Source organism: Miniopterus schreibersii (assembly GCF_964146895.1).
Source record: "Miniopterus schreibersii genome assembly, chromosome: 19".
NCBI classification, from domain to species: domain Eukaryota; kingdom Metazoa; phylum Chordata; class Mammalia; order Chiroptera; family Miniopteridae; genus Miniopterus; species Miniopterus schreibersii.
In genome coordinates, this window is record NC_138119.1 from 21,744,842 (window position 1) to 21,768,458 (window position 23,617).

The 23,617-nt window shown below is 40.4% G+C and overlaps 1 protein-coding gene and 1 pseudogene across 2 annotated transcripts in view; both read left to right on the forward strand.

The window, feature by feature from the left end:
* The window catches only part of LAMC1 (laminin subunit gamma 1), a 99,140-nt gene that overhangs the window by 6,882 nt on the left and 68,641 nt on the right, over positions 1-23,617 (forward strand). The gene's annotated exons all lie outside the window — the stretch shown is intronic.
* LOC308549303 (adenylate kinase isoenzyme 6 pseudogene) lies at positions 6,341-7,100 on the forward strand (annotated as a pseudogene). Its single transcript has 2 exons — positions 6,341-6,691; positions 6,951-7,100. The product of its transcript is annotated as an adenylate kinase isoenzyme 6 pseudogene (transcript).

The window sequence follows — 23,617 nt, forward strand, 5'->3', positions numbered from 1 at the left end:
GTATGTCTGCTTTTCTTTCCATGGGCTCTTCCCCGGGGCCAGCCTAAAATAACGGGGCAGTCAGCCCGGTGCCCTGGGCATTCCATATTCATGAAATAAAATAAAGCAGGCTTATCTGTCTCTTAGACAATGCGCTCTCAGATCTCTGTGGGAGGAGAACCTTGTGGCGAGGCTGGGGGATGAATTAGGGGATTTACATGATTTCCTTTAAAACGTTCGGAGTTCTATTCCCTCAGCTTCCTTCTTTTGCTCTTTGTGTCCAGCTGTGTGGCTGTTTCCTGTTCGAGTGAGGGCAACATTGGATTTCTGTTATATTATCTTCCTTGGATTAAAAAAAAATCTTCTTTGGAGTTTTAAATTCTTTGTTTCCTTATGTTTTGAAAGTTCTTGGAAATACTAATCCAGAATCAGCCTCCTTCACATTTTTAAAAATTTCTTGAAATAAAAAATGCAAATGGTCTTGTATAGAGTTGGGGACTCAGTGACTTTTGTTTCATGATGATAAATCACCATGTACATGAAGGTCTCTGCTACCCGGATGATTGCCCACGGCAGTGACCACGGAGGCACCTGCCAGTGTTTCCAGAGACACTGTGAATGACCAGTCTTTCCCCCCTCCTTTATAGTTCCAACTTTATGTTCTATATCTTGATGTGGGTGGAGGTTACGTAGGCATATACAAAGATGCAGATTCGGAAGTGTGCATTTACTATCTGTGCACTTCATTGTATGCAAATTCCTCAAAATAAAAAAAATTAGGAAACCAGTCATAATGTGAAATAACATATAGGTGATTTCATTCGTTTTTGGTATGGTTTTGGCTTAAAATAGGAGAGCACAGAATCTGCGGCTTGATCGTCTAAGATGATTTCTTTTACTGTCTTTCTACTTGCTACCAGCAGTTGCTGGCATTAATAGGTGTTGACTAATATTTGCTGAGTGGATGGACAGATAAGTGAGCCAGCTGGCTTTAGTTGAGTGTCAGCCGTTTTTGATGGAGAGTGCTTGCAGAAGAGCGTCCAGGTGAGCTTCAGGCAGAGTCAGGACGTGAGTGTGGGAAGAGCAGTTCTCTTCTCACCCACTTTTAAGCAGGTAATGGTTTTGGTTGATGCTTTGTGGTTTGAAGTGATAAGATGGTAAGTTTGTGGTTTTTGCTGCAGGTAGGGAATTCTCTAGGAATCTCTCTGCGAGGTGGTGGTGTGTGCATGGTTACAATGTCTGGTTTTTATATAACTTGTTTAATTTCTATGGTGAAAACTAAATGTCCCACAAATTACTTGTAGCTAATGTGAAGACATGTAGTCCAAAGCTTGAATTGTGTGGCTTTCTTAGAGAAGTTTATGAAATTTTATGAAGTATTTACAACTAAGTGAAAAGACCCACTCCCTCAAAATGAGATGAGCTTAATGGATTGGGATTCTGATTAATTAACATGCGAAGATCTTATATAAATAAGGCAGCTGGTGAGAAAATTCTTCATTTATGCCCATTGTAATATGGGATGTGTGGCTAACAATAGATGTTGAAACGTTATATCCTTAAGTAATTTGTAATATGTTTGAGGAGATGAGATAACAACATTCATGTACAGGAAATCAATGGGACAATATAAGCACAGCAAAAATAATTCAATGGAAACTTTCTGAAGTGCAGAGGGAATACCTGCAAAGCCCTTTGAATGAAGAGTGTGGGTTGAAGTTAGCCAGGAAAAGCTTCTTGGGTCTTGAAGAAAAGACCCAAGTGGACATTAATGGAGGACTTTCCAAGAAGGGTGAGGGGTGAGTTGGTTGAATAAAGGTCTAATAGTAACCAGATAATGATGAAGGCATTGTTTGCTTTCCATGGAGTAGAGGAGACATGTAGGATGGGTTCTGGGGTGATGAGGATCTTGAAAACTAGGCAGCAAAAGAAAGTAAATTACCTTTCATTGAGGGCCTCCTGGTTACCTCTTTGAATCCTTTAAAACAATTTTGTGAACTACTGTTATATCTCCTATGGAATAATAATATAAGCTGACTCATGACTTCTCTGAGGTCAGACAGGCTGAGTTTAGGTTGGAATCCAGACCTGCTGAGGGTAGATTCTGCCCTTGCTACTCTACCATGTTAGAACAGGCCTGATAAGTGAGAGAGAACTGTAGGAAGACCTTTAATTGAGGAGTGAAATAAACTTAAAACCAAGGAACTCTGCTTGATGTCCCTGACAGAGCTCTGCTGGAGGAGCTCTGGTTTTGGGTTGCTTCTTTTTAAAAGGGCTTTGCACTTTTTTGTTGCCAATGGAAGAATTTTAAGTTTGGGGTACTTATACTGCTCTAAAATATTTAACTGTTAATGCCTCTAGGATTTTCTAAGGAATTTATTTATTTATTTATTTTTAAATATATCTTTATTGATTTCATGGAGAGGGAGAGAGAGAGATAGAAACATCATTGATGAGAGAGTCATTGATCGGCTGCCTCCTGCACACCCCTCAGTGGGGATCGAGCCCGCAACCCGGGCATGTGCCCTGACAGGGAATTGAACCCCAGTCTCCTGGATCCTAGGTTGACGCCCAACTGCTGAGCCACGCCCGGCCGGGCTCTAAGGAATTTATTGAATTTCAGAATGAGGTCCTGGGTTTTGTCAGTGTCTCCTGACAGGAAAAGTGTACCTCATGCCCCATTTCCTGAAGGGTGGTCAGGGGAATGCCACCTTATCTCCTTTCTGCCTTATCCATGACTCCTCTCTGGTTGTTGAGAATTGCTGAATTTAGTCAGGTTGCTTATGTTATCTGACATCCTTGAAGATAAAGCAGCCAGGCCCATCTCCAGGTTGTTTCCCCTCTGCTCCAAGTAAATTCTAACCCTTACATGCATGCTTTTTTGTTGTTCAAGTTTACTAACTGAATACGTCTACCTTTTATTAATGATTGATTGATAATTACTGTGGTCCTAGGAGATTTCTTTGTTACTGTTGTCAGCGTGACTCCCTTCACCTTGGTTTCTGTATAAGTTACTCTGTAAATCTCTTAATTCTATCTGATCTATCTGATCTACATATCTGTCATTTAATCTATACCTCCTTAGGCTCCCCCACAGCATCACTGAGCGAAGGTTCAATCAGGGGACTCTTAGATACCTTAAAAAAAAGTGAGCTCAGCCAGGCGTGCGTCAGCGGTTGAGCATCGACCTAGGATCCAGGAGATCGCGGTTCAATTCCAGGTCAGGGCACATGCCCGGGTTGCGGGCTCGATCCCCGGTCGGGGTCGTGCAGGAGGCAGCCGATCAGTGACTCTTTTGTCATTGATGTTTCTATCTCTCTCTCCCTCTCCCTTCCTCTCTCTGAAATCAATAAAGATATTAAAAAAAAGTGAGGTTATTTTGGTTTGTTTTTTTACTTTATCTCTAAAGAACAGGGTCACAGTTCCCACTTAGATTTTGTATTTTGGGCTGCTTCCCCACTATACACTCCACTTCTGTAACTCAAGATTCTTAGGATAGGCTTTTCTTTACAATTGCGAGTTGGCTGATTAAATTTTAAGTTCTGCTTTCTTCATAGCCCTGTTTAGTACACATGGTATTTCTGTGATATCACATCCTAGTGACTGATGATTTTTAAATGTGCGTGTTCAGTGTCTTTTCTGATGGGGAGGTTGGGTGGGATGACACCCATTGCTACATTGGAGGGATAAGTGTTGGGCTTAAAATTGCCTCAGCTGGTAAAATATAGAAGCATAAGTGTTTTCTCAGGACTTTTCCATCAGCTCTCTTCAAAGAGAATATAAAGATCCTAACTATAGACCCTCAAAAAACATGGGTTTGAACTGCGTGGGTCCTCCACTTATATGCCAATTTTTTTCAATAAAACATTTTTATTATTATTTACAAATAACAAAACTGCCCTCCATATCTGCAGTTTTACATCCTCAGACTCATCCAACCTTGGATCAAAAACAGGATTTTTGATCTATGATTGCAAATCCAGGGATGGGAATCCGCAGGTGCTGAGGGCCGAGTGTATGCATTGCTCTAGGCCATGTTACAGAAGGGACTTGAGCATGCAAATATTTTGGTTTCTGCTGTGACGATACTGGAACCAATCCCCCCCGGATACTGAGGGACAGCTGTAGTTAAGTTTTGGGGGAGTCAAAAGTTATACACGGATTTTCAGCTGCCAGGGTTTGTGCCCCTAATCCCCCCCGTTGTTGAAGGGTCCACTGTATTTCCAAGTTTTTGAAAAGAGGGTAGTGACAGCTTGATGACAATGAGTTGAACAGGTTTTCTTGACTGTCTGTTCACTGGCAGGGACTGGGGAGTTAGGGTTTAGTTGCCCTGGTTTATACTTGTCTCTGTACACCTGAGCCCGGTGCTGCTGTTCCTCCCCCAGGGGTTTCTGCTTGCCATGGACCCTATTCTGATGGGACTGATGACTTCTGTTGTTTTGGTGTCACTGAGTTTTTAAATTATTACTACTTTAAAGCCAGATCATGATCTGGGAGATACGTGCACCCTGGAATTTTCATTGAAATTGCGTGTTCATTTTGGAGGTGGAAGGAAACAAGGGGCTAAGGGTGAAGATAATGGGGGGAGTGGAGGAGGTAGAGACCACATTGTGTACTTTATTGCTTTGGCCATGCAATTGCCTCTTCATGGGGAAAGGGTCACGTTCTCTGGGGTTGAGTGTCTAGGATTAACTTTTAGAGCAGCCTTGTATATAGTTTCGAATTTATAGTATTTTAGATAAGTTCATGGAATAGAACATCTATTGAAGACTAAATTTTTAGAACTCCACTACAGATGATGAAAGTTTGTGGGAACATCTGTAACACAGCTGTAATAAAATTTGTTTACTTGATCGGGATTGTTTTAGAGGCTCAGACTGGTTTCTTTACTGCTATTTTCAGCATTTTTGCCACATGCCAAGAAATAACATCAACTCCTGGCGGAATTAGGGGTCATTCAGCTGTTTTTTAAAAAAATATATGTTTTTATTGATTTCAGAGAGGGAGGGAGAGGGAGAGAGACATAGAAACACCATTGATGAGAGAGGGTCATTGATTGGCTGCCTCCGGCATGCTCCCTGCTGGGGATCGAACCCACAACCTGGACATGTGCCCTGACCTGGAATTGAAACCATAATCTCTTGGATCCTAGGTTGATGCTCAACCACTGAGCCACGCTCGCCAGGCAAGGGTCATTCAGTTTTGTAGCTATTCTCAGATTTTGGTTTTAAACTTATGCCCAGTTGAAAGCTTTTGTATCCTGGTACAAGGCATGGATGGTGAAACCAGGATATCAAAAGATGGACTGATTCTGGAAATTAACATATTTTCCAGATGTCTGGAGAATGGAGGCTTGTTTTCTGTGCTGCTTTTTGTGTGTTCCTGTGTGTGTATCTCTGTGTTTTTATAGGAAAGCCCCTTGGGGAAGGGAGGATCTCCTTTTTGGATTGGGAAATAAAATAGGTGTTGAATTTTTGCGTGAAAACTTCTGAGTTGGTGTTGCCATTTCTGTGACAGATGGAGGAGGCACCTTTGTTCCCACGAGGGAGCTGTCAGGAAGGGTGGAGTTGGGGTGACACTCCGTGGCAGTAACTAAAAACAGACTTACATCTCTAGTGATTTTCAATTATGAAATGGGCCCCTGGCGCTCTGACTCAGCAGCCTTTTAACCATGCCTGACTAAATAGACCTCGTTTTTGAAATTCACAGCAGTGCCGAGATCCCTGCTGTCTTTCGTTCATCCTGCTAACACACAGCTGTTTTGTTCGTACATCACTTTGTGCTCAGCTGCCCGCTTGCTTCCTCTGGTGAGTAATGGGCACATGGGAGTTTGAACACCCAAGCGTGTGGCCATTCAAACAGGAAGTCTCCAGGAAGCACAGTATCCTCGTCAGAGAAACAAAGGTGGAACAAAAGAGGCCATGGGTAATTGTAGGCCTAAACCATCTGCAGGAAAACAGCTGACAGTTCCTGAGATAGACATTCTGCAGCTTCAAGACAGGATCGTTTCTTTGGAACTTGTTTCATTTCTTAAAAATATTTGGATTATGCCACCCTAATCCACGAAAGAGACAGAAGTAGAAACAAACAAAGCAGTGTGGCAGCTCTGCCTGTGGGGATGCATGTGGATCTTAGGAAAGAAGGTGCGACAACTCACCTTTACTGAAGGTGACAGTGAGGCTGTCCCCAGGAACAAGCAAAGAGGTGGGACTTCACAGAGACTTTCAGGGCTGACAGGGTGGATTGAAAGGTGATAGTCTGCATGGCCCTTGGTCCTGGAGCACTGGAGGACCGTGAGATAAAGGAGGGGTGGGTTCTACACAAAAAGCGTGCATTCTAGCAGAGTCGTCGCTTGAGGACCATGCTGCTGAGCATCCTGCTCGTGGGTACTCCTGGAAAAACCACACAAGGTGAAGAACTTACATCAAGATTGGGACCGAAATACATTCATATGGGTGATGAGCTCGAGAAGGGCAGTTATGTGAAGGCTGCGATGAAGAGTATGATTGTCCCGTTTTAGGTGGAGTTAGAGTAGTTGAGCTAGAAAACCAAATGAGTGAAGGTGGAATTACTATCGATTACCACAGTTGTGATTTCTTCTCTGAACGCCGCTTCATAGAGTTCTGTGCTGAAAACAGATAACAGTGTACTGTACAGAATTGACGCAAGAGGTTATAATGAGAAGAAACTAAAAGATAATGTTCGGTGTGAAATTCTTCAAATCCATTTTCTTTTTTTAATCCTCACCTGAGGATATTTTTTCCTTAGCTTTTCAGAGAGTATGGAAGGGAGAGAGAGAGAGAAACATCAATGTAAGAGACACATCAATTGGTCGCCTCCCCCACACTTTCTGACCAGGGCCAGGGATCGAGCCTGCAACTGAAGTACATGCCCTTGGCTGGAATCAAACCCAGGACCCTTCAGTCCGCGGGCCTTCGCTCTAACCACTGAGCCAAATTGGCTAGAGTGAGATTTTTCAAATTTTTTATAAAGAAGCATTAGCATCCTACAAGGAGAAAATAGTGCATCAGCTGCCTAGGAATAAACCAGAAGATTTAGAGGATAGTATCAATCAGATGTTGAAGTGGATTGAGGAATGGATCAGAGATCATAGCTCTTGACTTACAAGACTGGCCACTTTATAATCACTCTTAATATTTCTCTGCCCACGTCATATAAATTGTCCAATTAATGATTAGTAAACTTTTTTAAATTAAAATTGTGCTGAAGAACTGGTAGGTGGATAGTATAAAGATTTATGTTTGGGTTTTGGGTTTTTTTTTTTTCCCCATGAGAAATCTAAACAATCTCAAGTATAATGAATATGTTATTAAAGATTGAGAATAAAAACTGTCATCATTTAATGCTTCAATTGCTTAGAGAATAATATCCATCTTTTAAGTTTATTATAGAAGAAAATGAACATGGCCTCTTAAAATAAAATTGAAGTCTAAAGATTAAAAAAAAGCACATGCATTTTAGTGGGAGAGCAAGAATGTGTTTGCTAGCATAGACACTCTAGGACCAAACATCAAGTGCCTAAGAGAAAGATAAAAACCCTGTGGGACTGCAGAGATCTGATTATAAGTGATCAAGATAAGTGACTTCTCAGAAAAATTTTAGATTCCTACCAGCTTTGAGGTTCTTTGATTATATGATAGAGGACTTGTTAGAACAAGTCAGATAAATCCTGATTCTAGATTTAAAAATGGAAATTAAATCTGTAAGTAAAAGAAGGGGGAGCAAACAATTCATATTAAGCAAGCAGGACAGCGATTTCCACCCTTTGTCACCTCATGGCACACAAACTAGTTACTAAAATTCTGCGACACACCAAAAAATGTATTTTTCTGCCAGTCTGACAAAAAAAGAAGTATAATTTTGATTCACTCATGCCGGGTGGCTATTGTTGTGTTGGCTGTTGTCATTTTTTTATTTGACCATCTAAGAGAGAGGAGGTCAGTGCCCGACTAAATAGTCAGGTATTGCACGTTTTAAAAATTCTTGCAGCCATGGCACACCAGTTGAAAATCACTGAAGTTGGGTGATACAAATGCTAAAGAAAAGAATTCCAATTTGAGCTCAATTAATGGGAGCAATAGTATTCAAATCAAAGGAGTACTGGTTGTGTTCATTGTATGGCTGGAACTCTGCCCCCAGTTCCCGTTATAGTAAACATGTTTACACAGCTTGGGCACTACATCTTTTCTTGATTTCTCTATTTTTTTTTTGGTCTTTTGCTTGTTGACTTGGTTACCTCAAACTCATGGTAAATTTCATCTCCAGGTAGATTTTATTTTAATATTTTAATTGATTTTTAGAGAGAGAGGAAGGGAAAGGGAGAGAGAGAGAAACATCCATGTGACAGTGAAACATCCATTGGCTGCCTCCCACACGCCCCCTACTGGAGATCAAGCCCACGACCCAGGCATGTGCCCGGAGCAGGAATCAAACCGGCAACCTTTTGATGCACAGAATGATGCCAAAGCAACTGAGCCACACTGGCCAGGGCTCCAGGAAGATTTTATTGATTTCTGATACCTCCTGCCCCTCTATAGCACTTGCCATTATGTTGCTAGATATTCATGTATTCATTTCATTTCTAAAAATCAATACAAAAAACGTATTGCATGCCTGTGATGTAAGAGGCGCTATATTATGTTGTTTTCTCTGTTTCCCCATTAGACTGAGCTCATTGGGAACAAGTTGAATTTATTGATTCACCTAACAAATATTCATTGACTGCCTGTTATGTAAAAGGCACCACAAAGTGCTGGAGACAGGACAGAGAAGACTTAGAGCTTAACCTTTAGGTGAATAGTATGCAGTACAGAGGACCTGACTCAGGGAGGGTTTTGTTGGCTTTAAGATCCCTAGTATATTAGCATGATACCTTTTCTATAGTTGCTCAGAAGTTTGCTGAATGAATGAATTCCTATTTCTATGAGGCTAAAGCCACAGAATGCTGAAGATGAGAATGTCAATTTTGTTTAGATTTTCCCAAGATGGCCTTTGCCTTTTACACAGGGTTGTCGAACCTAGGTGGAGTGGGATGGTGAGTGCATGGTGTAGCTTCCTTACCAACATCTTTAGGCAAAGGCTTGCCACACTAGCCAAGGGCCCCAATAGTAAAGTTGTTTAAAAAACATTGACATTTGTTCCCCTTCCACGGGGTGGTCCTGAGGTAGGTGGGCAGCTGGGTAGCTCCATCCACACAGATGTTCTGGGACCCAAGCTCCTTCATGATCTGCCATCCATTAGGGTGTCGCCCTTATATGTGTGGTGGAAGTTGAGTGATAGGCACTTCTGTGTTGCAAATAGGAGGATACTGCCAAGGAGTGTATGCTTAATTAAGACCGAGACCTGAAAGCGGCACATCATTGTATCATCTGCCTCTGGAGGGTGCGCAGTCACCTCGCCACTTCATATTCACAGAGGAGGCTGGGAAATGTAGTCTAGCTGGGCTGCCTGTGCCCAGGCACAAGTCTGTTACGGTGACAGAGGGAGAACCGATTTTGGCAGGTGGCTCTGGCATGCCAACACTTCTACTCTGGTGATGTACTTGCCAGTGCTGTGCCACAAATCCTACCTCTCCCTGGTTTTGGTCTTCCTGGAGCGCCTTCTAGAGGCTCCCATTCTGTGGCTCACAGTTTTAGGAAATGGATCTAGAAAAACTAGCAAACTCTGTGGATCCTCACACCCTAGGTGCTCAGGAGAAGAGGCTCTGCCAAAAAGAAGGTGCACGCTCATCCTGCTCTTCTCAGTGTGCAGCCTTCGCTCCCTACTTTTGAAGAATTTGTTTTATTCTGAGACTTGTCCAGTTTTCATTCCCTGGGTCCCCTCCTGGCACTGAGACCTCCTTGCATCGGTGTTGCTTACTTAACACTGACCACTCAGTATCAGATCCGTCTCCAAGGAGCACCTCCCAGGCAGGATCGTGATTTAGTTGACAGTCCTGAGCATGTTTACCTTCAGTTGTGATGGATGAATCAAAGCTGTTGTGAAATCCAGATGTGTTTTAGATTGAGAATTCCAGGAGTGATAAAACAGTGCCTGTTGTTTGTACCACTTATTGGCCACTTGAACATCCAGTCTTGTTCTGGAATCTTTTTTAATGTGTGTTTACCTTTTCCTTGCATATGAGTTCACAGAGTGCAGGAACTCTGTTTAAATTAATTAGGTCAACAACTTAGAGGTAGGTACTTGGCTTATGGAATCATAGTAAATTCAGTAAAATGGGTGTGTATACATAACAGCCACAGCAGTAGCAGAACCCCCCAACCAAACACTTTCATATTCCTGCGGTAAAATGTATTCACACTTCAGGCTGATTAAAGGCTGCAAAGACCTCACACTAGTTTAAGTCATGTTTTGCTGTCAAATGTTAGGAAAATCCTCTGCTATTGAGATACAGTGGTACCTCGGTTTTCGAATGTGATCCTTCCTGGAAGCCCGTTCGAGTTCTGAAACTTGAAAACAGGGATCCACAGCCCCCGGCTAGGCCTCAGGATCCTGCCCTCAGCGGAAGCCGAGGGGCATGTTCGACTTCCAAGGTGTGTTCGAAAACCAAAGCATTTCCTATCAGGTATACGGCGTTCGTAACCCGAAATGTTCACCAACGGAGACATTAGAAAACCGAGTTTGTACACAGTTAAAGGGTCATGGGCCTGCGTCACCCTTCATTATATAAGTTATACCACTTCTACAGGTAATAATAATAGAACTACTCTAGACAATCTCAAAATTTGGCACCCAATTGGCATTTGGTAAATTGATTACTATCTGACAAAAATGAATAGAGCCCATTTAATAGGAACTTTTATTTGGACAAAAGGATGAATTTTAACAGGTTATTTTAAGAATTTGAGTGGATGGGTTATTAAATGACAGTAAGAATCTTTAGACGTACATAAAAGAGCACTACGTAAATGAGAAGTAGTAGTGGTTGGATTCTAACAAAAAAAATACCCATTCTAAGAAAAAGTATTTCTTTTCCTCATTTTTTGTTTTTGTTGGACTGTTTTTTGTAAAAATGCAATTTCCTCTCCAATGCCTATGTGTAGTTTTGTTAGGAACCTGGCTGCACTAAAGCCATTGCATTTGAGATACTTTCTGAATGGGAGTTAATTCTGGTTTCTTGTTCTCAGAAGCGGGTCATTTCATTGATGTCTGGATCCTTCCTCTATTCACACTTCGTGCATCTCCCCATCTACCTACTTATCATAGCTTTGTTTTTCTTTCTGTAGAGTAGTTTTAAATCAGTAGTAAATCATTGTCTCTAGGAATCTTTTTTTTTTTTTTTTTACCTTTAAAATACGGCACTTAAAAGACAGCATCATACAAACTCCATATATTTTCCAGGATCAACTGTACAAATAATGGTTTCTTTCCTTTTGCCTGTAAAAAAGAACGTATATGCTTAGGTTTCTGAGTATCTAAATATGATTTTGTTGATTTCAGAGAGAGGAAGGGAGAGGGAGAGAGAGGAACATCAATGATGAGAGTCATTGATCAGCTGCCCCCTACATGCTCCCTACTGGGGATTGACCCCAAAACCTGGGCATGTGCCTTGACCGGGAATCGAACCATGCATGACCTCCTGGTTCATAGGTCGATGCTTTACCACTGAGCCATGCCGGCCGGGCATCTCTAGGAATCTTTTTGAAAAATCACTCATGTTGAGGACGAGTGTGTAAATGGTTATAAATGGTTGCTGTTGCCTATTGAGTTGTCTTAGCTTGGTTTTTGCTTTCTAAAAGATTGTGGTCTCCTTGAATTACTCTTATTTTTTTCTTAGTTAAACTTGTCTATTTGCTCCGAGTCCTTTCCATTACCCTTTGCCTAAAATATGACATGTCCTCTGGGCTTTATTGTTCCAGTTTTGTTTTTGTTTTTGAAGGAATTTGCCTTCTCCATAAATTCTTTTCAACATTCTAGAAGAATGAAGACAACGATGCATATTGCACCATTCATTGGTCACTTGAGCATACTGTGTTTTCCTGCAATCTTTTTCATGTGTATTTGCTCATATGAGTTCACTAAGGACAGAAAGTATGTTTTAAACCATTAGGTCAGCAACTTAGAGCTAGGTACTTGACTCATGAAATTATAGGCATTTGTATATTCTTTGGTTGTCTTGATGAATCAGAAAACACAGTTCGAAACTGATGGGGAAGCATAAGGCTAAATTCAACAAATATGTGCAGACTGTGGCTTTGAAAGAGTGCTTGAGAGGGATGTGTTCACCAGTCTCTGGAGAAAGGCCACAGAGCTGTCTTCTCAGAATTTAAGACATTGCCCTTATTGTGAACAGTAATAATAAGATCTGCCTGCATGTTCTGATGCATTTTCTTTTCAGAATAGGAAAATAGCTGAAACCAACTATAAAACTGTTTCTTTTAAAGAAAACACCTCTTCCTTTCCAGGATCCACAATGCCAAGTTAAATACCTTTCTTTTTTTAGGATGGCAGAGTTTCTCAGAATGAGACTTGAAAAGTTTCTGTTTCCCTAAGTATAAAGTCCTGTAAAGTAGGTGTTTACATTTCTTCACGTCATTTGAAGGTTATTACAACGTCACACTTCCCTTATAAATTCTTAATACTGATTGCCAGCAAACCCAAAGATTATTTCTCCAGGAGGAAATCTATTGTCACCTAGGCCAGTGGTTCCCAAGGGCTCACCAGTAACAAATGAATCACCTCTGGAGTTTTTTGTGTTTTTTGAAATAAGTTATGTGGATTACTGTGACATGCTGTTCTGTATTTGCAGGTAAATACAAAATAAAAGAGATAATTATATTGTTGGTGCAACAGATTGTTTCAGGGCACAGAAATCAGAGAAGTGAAAACTTCCCCTGGAAATAGAGGAGTAGAGGAGTAGAGGCATCCACCCCAGGCCTCTACTACCCCAGGCATCCACTACCCTAGATTTTGTGTTTTTAGTCCCTTGCTTTCAAAAGAAAACAGTTTTAGAATCCCTAGACCATGTATTGCTTGTTTTTAGAGTTTATAAAGATGCTTTGCTATGTGTAGTCATCTGTCTGCAACCTGCCTTTGTCACTCAGTGCATTTCTTAAGTGTAGTTGTAGTTCATCCATTTGCATCCCCCTGAAGGATTCCATTAAGTGATTATACTGCAGGTAATTTATTGGCGCTCCTGCTGATGGACTTTATGTTGTTAGTGTGAATAATGTTCTGTGAGCATTCTCACGTGTATCTCCTGACGCTCATGTTGAGAGTCTCACTGGATTGATGGGTCATAATAAGTATTTTCAGTCTTCTAGTTTAATAATATCCTAGCTGCCTTTGGGCCTTTGCTCTTCTGCGTAAATTTTAGAATCAGGTTGTCAAGGTCTTCTATAGCCTCTATTTAGATCTTGATTGAGATTACGTGGACTTTACATCCATTTGGGTTGAATTGGCATCTTGACAATATCGAGTCTCTCGATCCATGAGCATAGTATAATTTTAGGCCTTCGTTAATGAATTCCAGTAATGTTTTATAATTCTGTCCACATGAGCCTTGGCCTTTTTCTGTTAGATTTATTCCTGGGTACATTTAATCTTTTGTTGCTATATAATTTTTTTCTAAAATTATATTTTCTACATCTTGGTTGCTGGCAGTGAAGACTGTAACTGGTTTTTGTATGTTGATCTTATAACCACTTGCTTAATTCTCTTATTAATTCTGATTATTTGTCTTTAGATTCTCTTGGGTTTTATATGTAGACAATCATCTGTAAATAATGACAGTTTTGCTTCTTCTTGCCAAGCCTTAACTCCTTTATTTATTTTCTCCTTTCTTTGTCAATTGGAACAATATACAAAGTTTCTGTTTAAACACTCCCCGTAAGTACTGTGATTTCACAAAGCTTTGCTAATTTGAAAGATGAGACATGTTTTTATTTTAGGTTGCATTTCTTTTGTAATTGTTGAGGCTATTTTTTATTCTGTGGCATAATATTTATTTCTGTATGCTACCTCACTTCCTTTTTTTGTAAAGAGATGTGGTATTAATACAAAATTTTTTTCAGCTTAGTTTCCAACTTTTTTTTTTGCTATTCAGCCACTTAAAGGAATGTTTTGGCCACAGGTTTTAGTGGATTAAAATAGCTCTAAAATATTAAACTTAGTAATACACAGGTACTACTCACTTCTTTGGTAAAATTAGTTACCAAATTAGTTGCTGTCCATACTGTTTGACATGATAAGTGGTAATTTGGAAAATGAAAACTTTGCTATTTATAAAATTCACTAAAGACTTGATTAATACATTTGTGTCCCTGAAACACGAAGCAGACTGTCTCAGGGGCAACTCCAGGAAGCACTGGTAGGAGGGACCTGGGCTTTATTTTGGTCTTCATAATTGAATCACTCTTGATTGCAGAGTTTGAACTCTTTCTTCCTTTTTCTTTAAAATTTAATATACTCTGAAACCTTATTTATATCTGAGAAGTGGATTGAGCTTAAAGTCTTGGAACAAAGAATGGTGAATCTGTGTGACTTGGTAGAAAGATTGTCTTGTACTATGTAAAATGTGATAGATGTGAAGTCTTTTAAGTTCTTGGGATAGATAAGCCGCATGTGTCATTCATCTATAAACCCCACAGAAGTGGTTCTCAAAGGAGTCTGATACTGTTGCTTTAGAGACATTTAGTAGACAGATGGTAGTGGGGAGAGGAGGCAGTCACACACAGCAAAGAATTGCCCTAATCCTGCCCATCTTTGGGATTTCTCAGGGGACATTTGTGCTATTTAAAAAACCCAATTATAAAGATCTGATCCTGGAATATAACTTTGTCTTCATACATAAACACAAAGATTTTATAGCATAATTTTATGGTACATAATTTCTCATGAATACAAGTACCATGTAAATAAGTATTTTTTGAGCTTAGCAAGAGTTCACCAATTAGGAAAGTCATTTCACTGCCAACAGTGCCTTTCGTGGTGTTTGGGTTGCCCATACAAGACACATGCAGTTTTCAGTCAGAGGGGTTCTGTGTATGTATTGTATACTCTTATTTAGCCTCTTTCCTAAAATATCAAATGTAAAGAAAAGTGTTGATAACATTCAGTTGAAATTTTGAAATTTGCCTTTACAGCTTTTTCTACACATGAATAGTAATCATGGCTACGCTGCCAACATGTTTTTTCCTATGGAGCAATGAAATAATTAAAATTAAGTGAATATTTTATAAGGGAACAAGCTGATCAAGTTGGCAGAGATATATAATTCTCCGCTTTGACAGTCTGTAATTTGTCCTGACATGTTATACCTACTCAGTTAGAGCAATAGTATTCTTTATCTCAAAACATCTGGGTAAATCTAGTCTGTGATTACTCCTGACACCGATTTTTGTTGCAGTGTTTACCTGTATCTCTGCCCCTTCATTTTCTGCGTGTCTTGTACAGAATGGCATCCAATCCTATTTTTAAAAATTCAAACTTACTTTAGTAAGTAAGATGTGTCAGATGGGTTTGTTATGTCTTCTACTATAGTAATCCCCAAGGTTTTACCTATTGAAATGGGTATGTTTTCTTTTAATTCTGCTTTATATTATAGTTAGGGCCACACACACACACACACACACATACACACACACACACACCCCACTTGGAAGTTATATATGTTTTATATTACATAATTTACGGATTTCGTTTGAGGATGGTAAAGTGGAGGCATTACAAAATATTTATTTTAAAAAGGGGCAGGAGTCTGGTAGGCTTGAGACTCATCCTGCAGCAACTCACCCTCACATGCAGTCTTCCGGGTCCTGCCTCTGAGTTCTCCCTGCCAGCCCCCCAACCCAGTCTGTTGTCTTTGGAAGCCAGAGCATCTTCCCAAAATACCAGGTGTTAGTTACTTCCCTAAGTGCCACCTTGTATTAACTTCTTGGTCTCACCAACTGGAGACAAGGAAGGCAGGGGCTATATCTTAAGTTTCTTTGTATTCCAACAGTAACATAGTTCTTTGCAACTAGTGTATGCTCCAGAAGTGTTTTCTGATATATTTAGTCTACTTTCCCGTTATGGTAGAAAGTTGGAGAAAGTTCCTATTTCCTTATAACTCTCCCTATTTTGTTGCACACATCTGCTTTTTCAGTGAATCCCAGTGGTGAGTGTTAATCGTAATGTTTTCTATTGTGGAAGGCACGCACACCATCCCTGGATGTAGAGAAGATGTATAGGAATGGAAAGGCCTCAATACTGGTCTGATTGTACTTGTAGCATTAGAGTAATGTGTAGCGGAAGAATTTAAAATATTTTTTACTTTTAAAAAATTAGTTTAATTGTAATAAAAGAAGTCTTGCTTTTCAACTTTATATAAAAAGGTTATGTCAACACATTATTGTTGATGTTTGTTTCGGTAGCTATTTTCTGCAATGCAGGATTTGATTTATTATATGAGTTTTTGTTTTTGTTTCCTGGTGAGGAAACAAATACCATACTAAATACCGTACTCTTCCATCCTTACCACATTATAAAAAAAATCATTCTGGACCTTCTCTCTTCTGTCTGAATTGTATTTATTTTTCAACCTAGGTATAGCAAGAGGAGTTGGGGCAGTACCCTTGGTGAATCAGATCTGTAGTGGATAGCATTTTACACATGTCTCTGTGCATTGGTCTTCCAAATTTAATATCCTTGCCTGATGTACTTAGCATCCTATGTGCTAGAAATATACGTCCCAGTCAGGGTAGTATTATCTACTAATTGATCTTTACCCATCAGATTTCAAAATTGCTATTGATCACCTTGGAGTGTAAGGTTTCATTACCTGTTTACCCTCCCCATAGATTTTATTACATTGTTTAATCACCTTTTAGAAGAAATTTTTGTCTATTTACATATTTACCTGATCCCTTGTTAGAAATGTAGATTACTTCTTTGTGATTATTGTAAATAGTGCTTTGATATGTTTACCTAACCATATGCCTTTCTGGTTGTTTTCTTAGATAGAATTGTTGATTTGAAACACATAAATATTTGTAAGGCCACTAGGTGTTTCAGTCTTAAACTGTGAGTAGCAGTCAGAGTGTATCTGTTGCTCTGGCTATTTCCCCTTCCTCCTCTCCTTTTAATGGGACATAGTCAAATAAATTTTTCTTCACCTGAGGTTTTAAATTTCCAATATTCAATAATTAGCAAATCATGACTGCTTAGGATACAGCTCTGATTTGGGTTGTTACAGTGGATTAAGATGACCACCAATGCTTTGACACTCCTCCCTTTGCCTGTGGGCCGCCCTTTGACCACATTGACCCATATGGAGAGCAGATGGGATGGTGTGCCAGTTCTAGGTTTAGCCTTTGAGAGAAGTGAAATTTCCACCTTGTCTCCTGGAGCCTGAGTGTCATGTAGAAGTCCGACTATCCTGTGACCACCAGGCTTGAGAGGACATGGATAGGCACTCTGGTGGGTATTCCCAGCTGTGTCCAGCCTTCCATCGATCCGCACCAGGGCACCATGCATGAGCCTCCCTGTCCCATACTACCCAGTGACTTCAGTCAACACTGTATGGAGCACAAGAACCACCCAGCCTAGCCCTTCCCAAATTCCTGACTCTCAAAATCATGACATAAAAATGGTGGTTGTCGTAAACCACCGGGCTTTGGAGTAGCTTGCTGTGCAACAGTAGATGAAGTGGAACAGTTATTGAGTCTCTGGGGTATTGAGTGGGAGAGCCTGAGCTTTTCTTCCCCAAGGGGAATTAGCCTTTCTTCCTTCCTGGAATGGCTGCTTAAAAAGAACCTGTGGACTCCCTCCCAGCAGAAATTGCACTTCTCCTTGGCTTCAACTAGAGACCAGTAGGAAAGGAGCCAGAGCTATCCCGAGGCTGTGCGTTTTTACGTGAGAACTGAAGCTTAGCCAGAGTTTCAGACCAAGTTACTGTCACTGGGGTTTTGTGTCTGAGAAAACATGCGCTTTTCTGGTCAGTATCCTTGTGTGTCTACTGAATGGGAGGCAGGTACAAAATAGTGTACGTTAAATTATTTGCATTAAGTGGGAACCTCTTCTATATTTGTATGTTCTCTCTTACTCCAAGAAATGAAGTGAAAGTTCTTTAGAAGTTAGTGACTAGAAATGTGTGGAATTATTGTCTTGAGAGCATGTGGGCTTCCTCATGCAAACACAGGGAAACGAGACGAGAGGCTTACCCGGTGCTTCCTCTCTTCTTCCTAGTGTTGGCTACAGTTCTCTGTAATTCTACCTCCTGTTCAGGGAAGGACATTTCTGTATGTATTTGTTGGAATTTATGGTACAAGAATGCTGCAAATCAGATGGCTTGTTAGGGTTTTGCAGTGCATTAAATGTAAAAACTTGAAAAATTTGCTTAAAAACTTGATTTCCTTGTCCATTTTTAGTAGTGAGATTAATTTTTCCCGGATATCTCTGACTGTAGCCCATTAAGAGAAATGCATTTTCCATTACTACCTAGTCATCACTGAAACACGTTTCTTAAAACTCGTCTCACCATTATTTCATCTATTGTACTGGGATGTTTTCTATTCTATTATATATATGTTTCAGTGCTGGTCTTGACCTAACTTTTATTTTTCATTTCAAACTAATGTATTGTTTTAAAAGTACTGAGTTGGATAATAAATGCTTGAATGGTAAGGGTCTGATTCTGAGGCTAATCAACTTCCCTGAGAAAATTCATGCTTTTAAAGACAACATTGGAGATGGATTTGATCAGAACATTTTATAAGGATTTTATAAAGATCTCCTATAATTCAGAACTTACGGTGTATGAACACCTGACCTTTACTGAACCTGCTGCACTTGTTACCCAGTGGGCAGGTGCCCCTTGCAAGCCTTATTGGAGCCGCCTTGATTCTTAAGGACTTCTTCACTACCCCCCGCCCATCGATCTCGCCCTCCCCCCTGAACTCTTTAGTACAGCCTGTTTAAAGGCACCTCAGAGACCTCAGAAGTTATTTCTTGACCACACCCATTTTACAGAAGAAGAAACTAGAGTCCAGGGAACGAACAGAGTGATTGCCCAAGCTCAGGTTTCCAGCTTCTAGACTGGTGCTCTCTCCACTACTCTGTGCACCATTTCAGTGTTTGAGCTTTTTAAAGAACTAAAAAACCAAGAGTCGGAGGTTATGTATGTAGACCTTTACCTCCTGGGACAGAGAGCCTCTTCCAAATCTGCATCCTACTCACAGACTATATACCTGTCTAATTTAGATGCTAAGTATAATATTTAAGTAATTCTGTCTTAGTTAAAATCCCACCATAATGCTTAAATAAGTGTACATATACTAAGCACCTACTGTGTGCAAAGCTTTGAGGACTGTGAGCTTTATGAGAGAATCTGTGCCTTTGGAGAGCTCACAGCCTCCTGGGCTGTTAAGAAGCAGTGGGAATAAGGAGGCCTCTGGAGCAGGACCGAATGGCCTTGAACTTGCTAACATGTCATTTTCCCAGAAGACAGATGCAGAGAGACACAGATTGGTGCCCACCTAGTTCTCTCAGCTTCTCCAGAAGAGCGCATTTGGTAGTGGCAGGTGTGTTTATATTTCAGAGCCACAGTGGTGCCCACTTCATGCCTTTCTGGATGCTTCCCGGGACTTTATTTAGTCTGCTCTCATTCCTTACCCCTCCTTAGCCACCTTTGATGGGTAAACAAATTTCAGGATACAGGCTAGCTAATGTCCTGTTTGACTAGGTTGCCTGTCTCTCTGGAAGCTTTCTAGACTATCCCAAACCTGTAGAAATTTATTTTTTAAAAATTTAACAGCTTTCAAACTGTAGCCTAAGCCTGTACGGTTGGGAAGTTGAAAACATGTATATACGTCACCCTCATTTAGTCTCTGTTAAAGTTTTTATTTGTGTCTCTTCCTTTGTAAATACTGTGTGTCCTAAATAAGCATATTATGCATTTTTATATGCATTTGAACACCTAAAAAGTAACCACATCATAATTGAAAGTCATCTTTAAGATTTGCTCTTGTTTATTAGCAAATATTAGCAGACCTCATCTCTTTGTAAATATAAACCGTCAGTTTATGTCATTGAGTATATTTGACCATTCTAAAAAGAGACTCATTCTAACATGGGAGGACATTTAGTTTTTTGTCTGTGATGTAGCTTGCCAAAACTTCGTTCTATTGGGTGTTTCATATATCCTAAATTTAGTCAGTTCTTGGAAATGTACTTAAGGACATAGTTTAAAGATTTTATCTCAAGCCTGCTGATTGTGTGGTTGAGTGAATGCAAGTTTTGGTCAGTTGTTATATTTTATACCAGTAGCATAGGAATATTGGGGGTGACTGAATTTTACAGTTTTCTACATCATTATGTCTGTCTGTTTCTTGAAATGAATACATTGCTTTTTTGTGGTGAAGATTCCTCTGTGGTTATTTTAATTTGCTTGGCAGGTGTAAATTTAAGTCTGGTCTTGTTTCTTCTCTGCATTTATTTTAATAGATATAATAGATAATAGTCAGTGATCTTGTTTTTCTGTTCCCAGAAAATACTCATTGAAGGGAAGGGTGATGGATTTGGTGATCCGAGAGTATGCTGTGTGAATGAATCATTAGAAAACACATCTTACAGGGTTTCGGTTGAAATTTTGTAGTTCTTATACATCTTTTCCATTTTCCTGTAACATTTTGTTATGTCTCAATATGTAAATATTTTATCTTTACTCATACTAATATTTCTCGTTAGCCAAATTAAGACTGTTTATATAGACTTGAAATATGTCTCTGGGTGTGGGTGTTCTAAGTACCTCCCAGAAAACCTCCAGGAATTTTTGCCCACCTACTTGGTTTCCCTGGAGGGTGAAAGAAGGTGATTAATGAAGGGGAAAAAAACACACACAAAAAAAACCCAGTAACAAAAAGCTACTTACATGTTTATTAAAGATAAAACCCATCAGCTCCAATCTCAGCAGCCAGGGGCTCTTCAAGTAAGGTAATATCTATGTATTGTTCTGTTTTGTAACACGTAATATTTTCTTCCTTGGAATAAAGTCTCAAAAGATTTCTTGAAAGATAGCTGTACTAGGACAGGATCGGTTTTGTTTGGTATGCCAGTTTAGTGGAAATTAACGTAGGTAATTGCTTCCATTGTGTTCCCCGCAGCAGTTTACTGCTTATCTTGTGATTTTTCTTAGAATCACCTGGTAGTGAGGTGACCTCTAATTAAAGCCTTCACAAGCAAAGTGTCCATGCTTAGAGGAGGCAGTATTAGGATAGGAAACCTGTTTGGAGGTAAGAGGGGCTTCATGTGGATGATTTTGTTAACTCAGGCTTGGCTTCCTGGTTTGAGAGATGTTCTGTATAAAGGTTGATGGATGGACTATTCATAAGTTACATCATGGTAGACCATGGCATCCCAGGCCGTATCAGCCCAGTTGTCCTGTTATATACCAGCATTTGTGGTTTGTGTTAACTCTTAAGTGTGTGGTAGGAGATCATGCATGAAGTGATCTGAGAGGCCACCTGGTCTAATTCTTCATTTTAGCCAAGGAAAGTAGGGTGAATGACCTGCCCAGTGTAAGTCAACAACTCATGTGTGGCAGCCGTGGGCATAGAACCCAGGCCCTGCAGCAATCTACAAAATAGTAAAGAGAGGACACGTAGATATGGAACAGGGAGAAGGCGAGAGTGTAGGTCAGGGTAGGGTTATGTGCGGCAGAGTGGATGGAGACCACAGAGCCTGGAGTCAGTTTGAGTGGCATCTACCAATTGCAAGCTATGTGATATTTGGACAAGGAACTTAAGTTTTCTGGCTCTAAGTTCCCTTATCTTAGAAATACTGTAAGGATTAAGTAAGATGGTGGTATGAAGTGCCTGGCACTGTGTGTGGGACACAGTGAGTATTTAAGGGGGGAGGAGAATGCAGGGAGAGAAATGTGAGCAGTGTGATAGTGGGAGATGCAGTAGTCAGGGCTCTCCAGAGGGAGGCAAGTATATATACGAATGAAGAGATTTATTATGAGAAATTGGCTCACTCAGTTATCAAGACTGAGAAATCCCACGATCTGCTATCTGCAAGCTGGAGACCCAGGAGAGCTGGGGTATGATTCCAGTCAAAGTCCAGAGGCCTGAGAACCTGGGGAGCCAATGATGGTGTCATTCCCAGGCCCAGGGAAGGAGAAGATGTCTCTCAGCTCAAGCCAGGTAGACAGGAGGCAAAAGCTGTGAATCCTTCCTTTCTTCCTCTGCCTTTTTCTGTTCAGGCCCTCAAAGAATTGGAGGATGCCCACCCACCTAGGGGAGTGCAGTCTACGGAGTCCACCAATTCAAATGCTAACGCCACCTGGAAACACCCTCACAGACACCCCTGGAAATAAGTCGAATCTGAGCACCCCTTGGCCCAGACAAGTTGGCACATACAGTGACCCATCACAAGAAGCCTCTATTGATGTTGAACGGACAGTCTTTTCAGAGCAAACCTTTAAAAACCTCACATCTGGTCATTTCACTGCTTAAACATCCACGTTGGCTCCTCGTCACATATCTAGAAGTTCAAGCCTACGTGCGTGTGCTTTCCATGGTTACTTCTCACACTTCAGCCATGCGGAATCCCTCGCAGTTCCTGAAAGATGGTGTGCCTTTCCATTGTTTTCCTTAAATAGCAGCTGTCCCTTTATCCTGTCCCACCATCCCCATTAGTCACCCTTCAGGACTTCATTCAAACTCCGTCTCTTGGACCATGGTCTCCTCACCTCCTACCTTCCTTTATGGTGAATCACTGCGTCCATTGTGTTTCCATAGTACCCTGTACACAGTGTTACAGCAGTTACTAAACTGTGTCCTAATGATATGTTTACGTCATATTGTTTAATGATATGTCTGACTCACTAAATAATCATTACATTCCCTGACGTCAAGGACCAGGTTCTAGTCACCTTTGTATCCCTACCACTAGATTGGTGCCAGACACATAGTAGATACTCATTAGGTGCTTGTGAATGAATGAATGAATGAATGAATGAATGAATGAATGAATGAATGAATGAAAACATAAGTTACTATCATTAGAGGTTATCCTAAGTTGATAGAACAACATGAGCAAAGACAAGGATGGAAAATCAGTGTTATTTTGATGGGAAGAGCGAGACGGTTGAATTGGAAAGAAGGATTTGTGTTGGGGAGTGGGTTTGTGTAGAAGAGAAGATGTGATCACTTCATTTGGAAGGCTTTAGCCTGGAGCAGAGGAATTGAGATGCCTTATGGAAGGGAGCCTTTTAGGGTTTTTGTCAGAGGTGACGTGGTTACATAGCACAGTTATGGGAAAATTCGTCTGGGGGCAGGATGGTTTGGAATGAGGAAAAGTTTGGATCCTGGAATACTAGTTAAATTATTATGCAATTATTAATAATCATTAATGTAATGATTATTTAGTGAGTCAGACACGTAGCAATTCAGATGTGAGCTAATGAGGGCCGAGAAAGGCAAGAGGAGAGGCTTTTAAAACAACAAACCTCAGAACTCTGGCAAACTAGTTCACTTCTAGATTTCTCACATTTTGGTTTGCCAAGGTGTTTTTTTCTTTCCCTCTTCCCTTCAAAAGTAAAGCCCTTTCTATTTAAGTCTTTGGCGTTAGTGTCTAAAAACTCCACCTAAATCTGAAACTCTATAAGACTCTGATTTTTCAAAGAGGAACAGAAGTT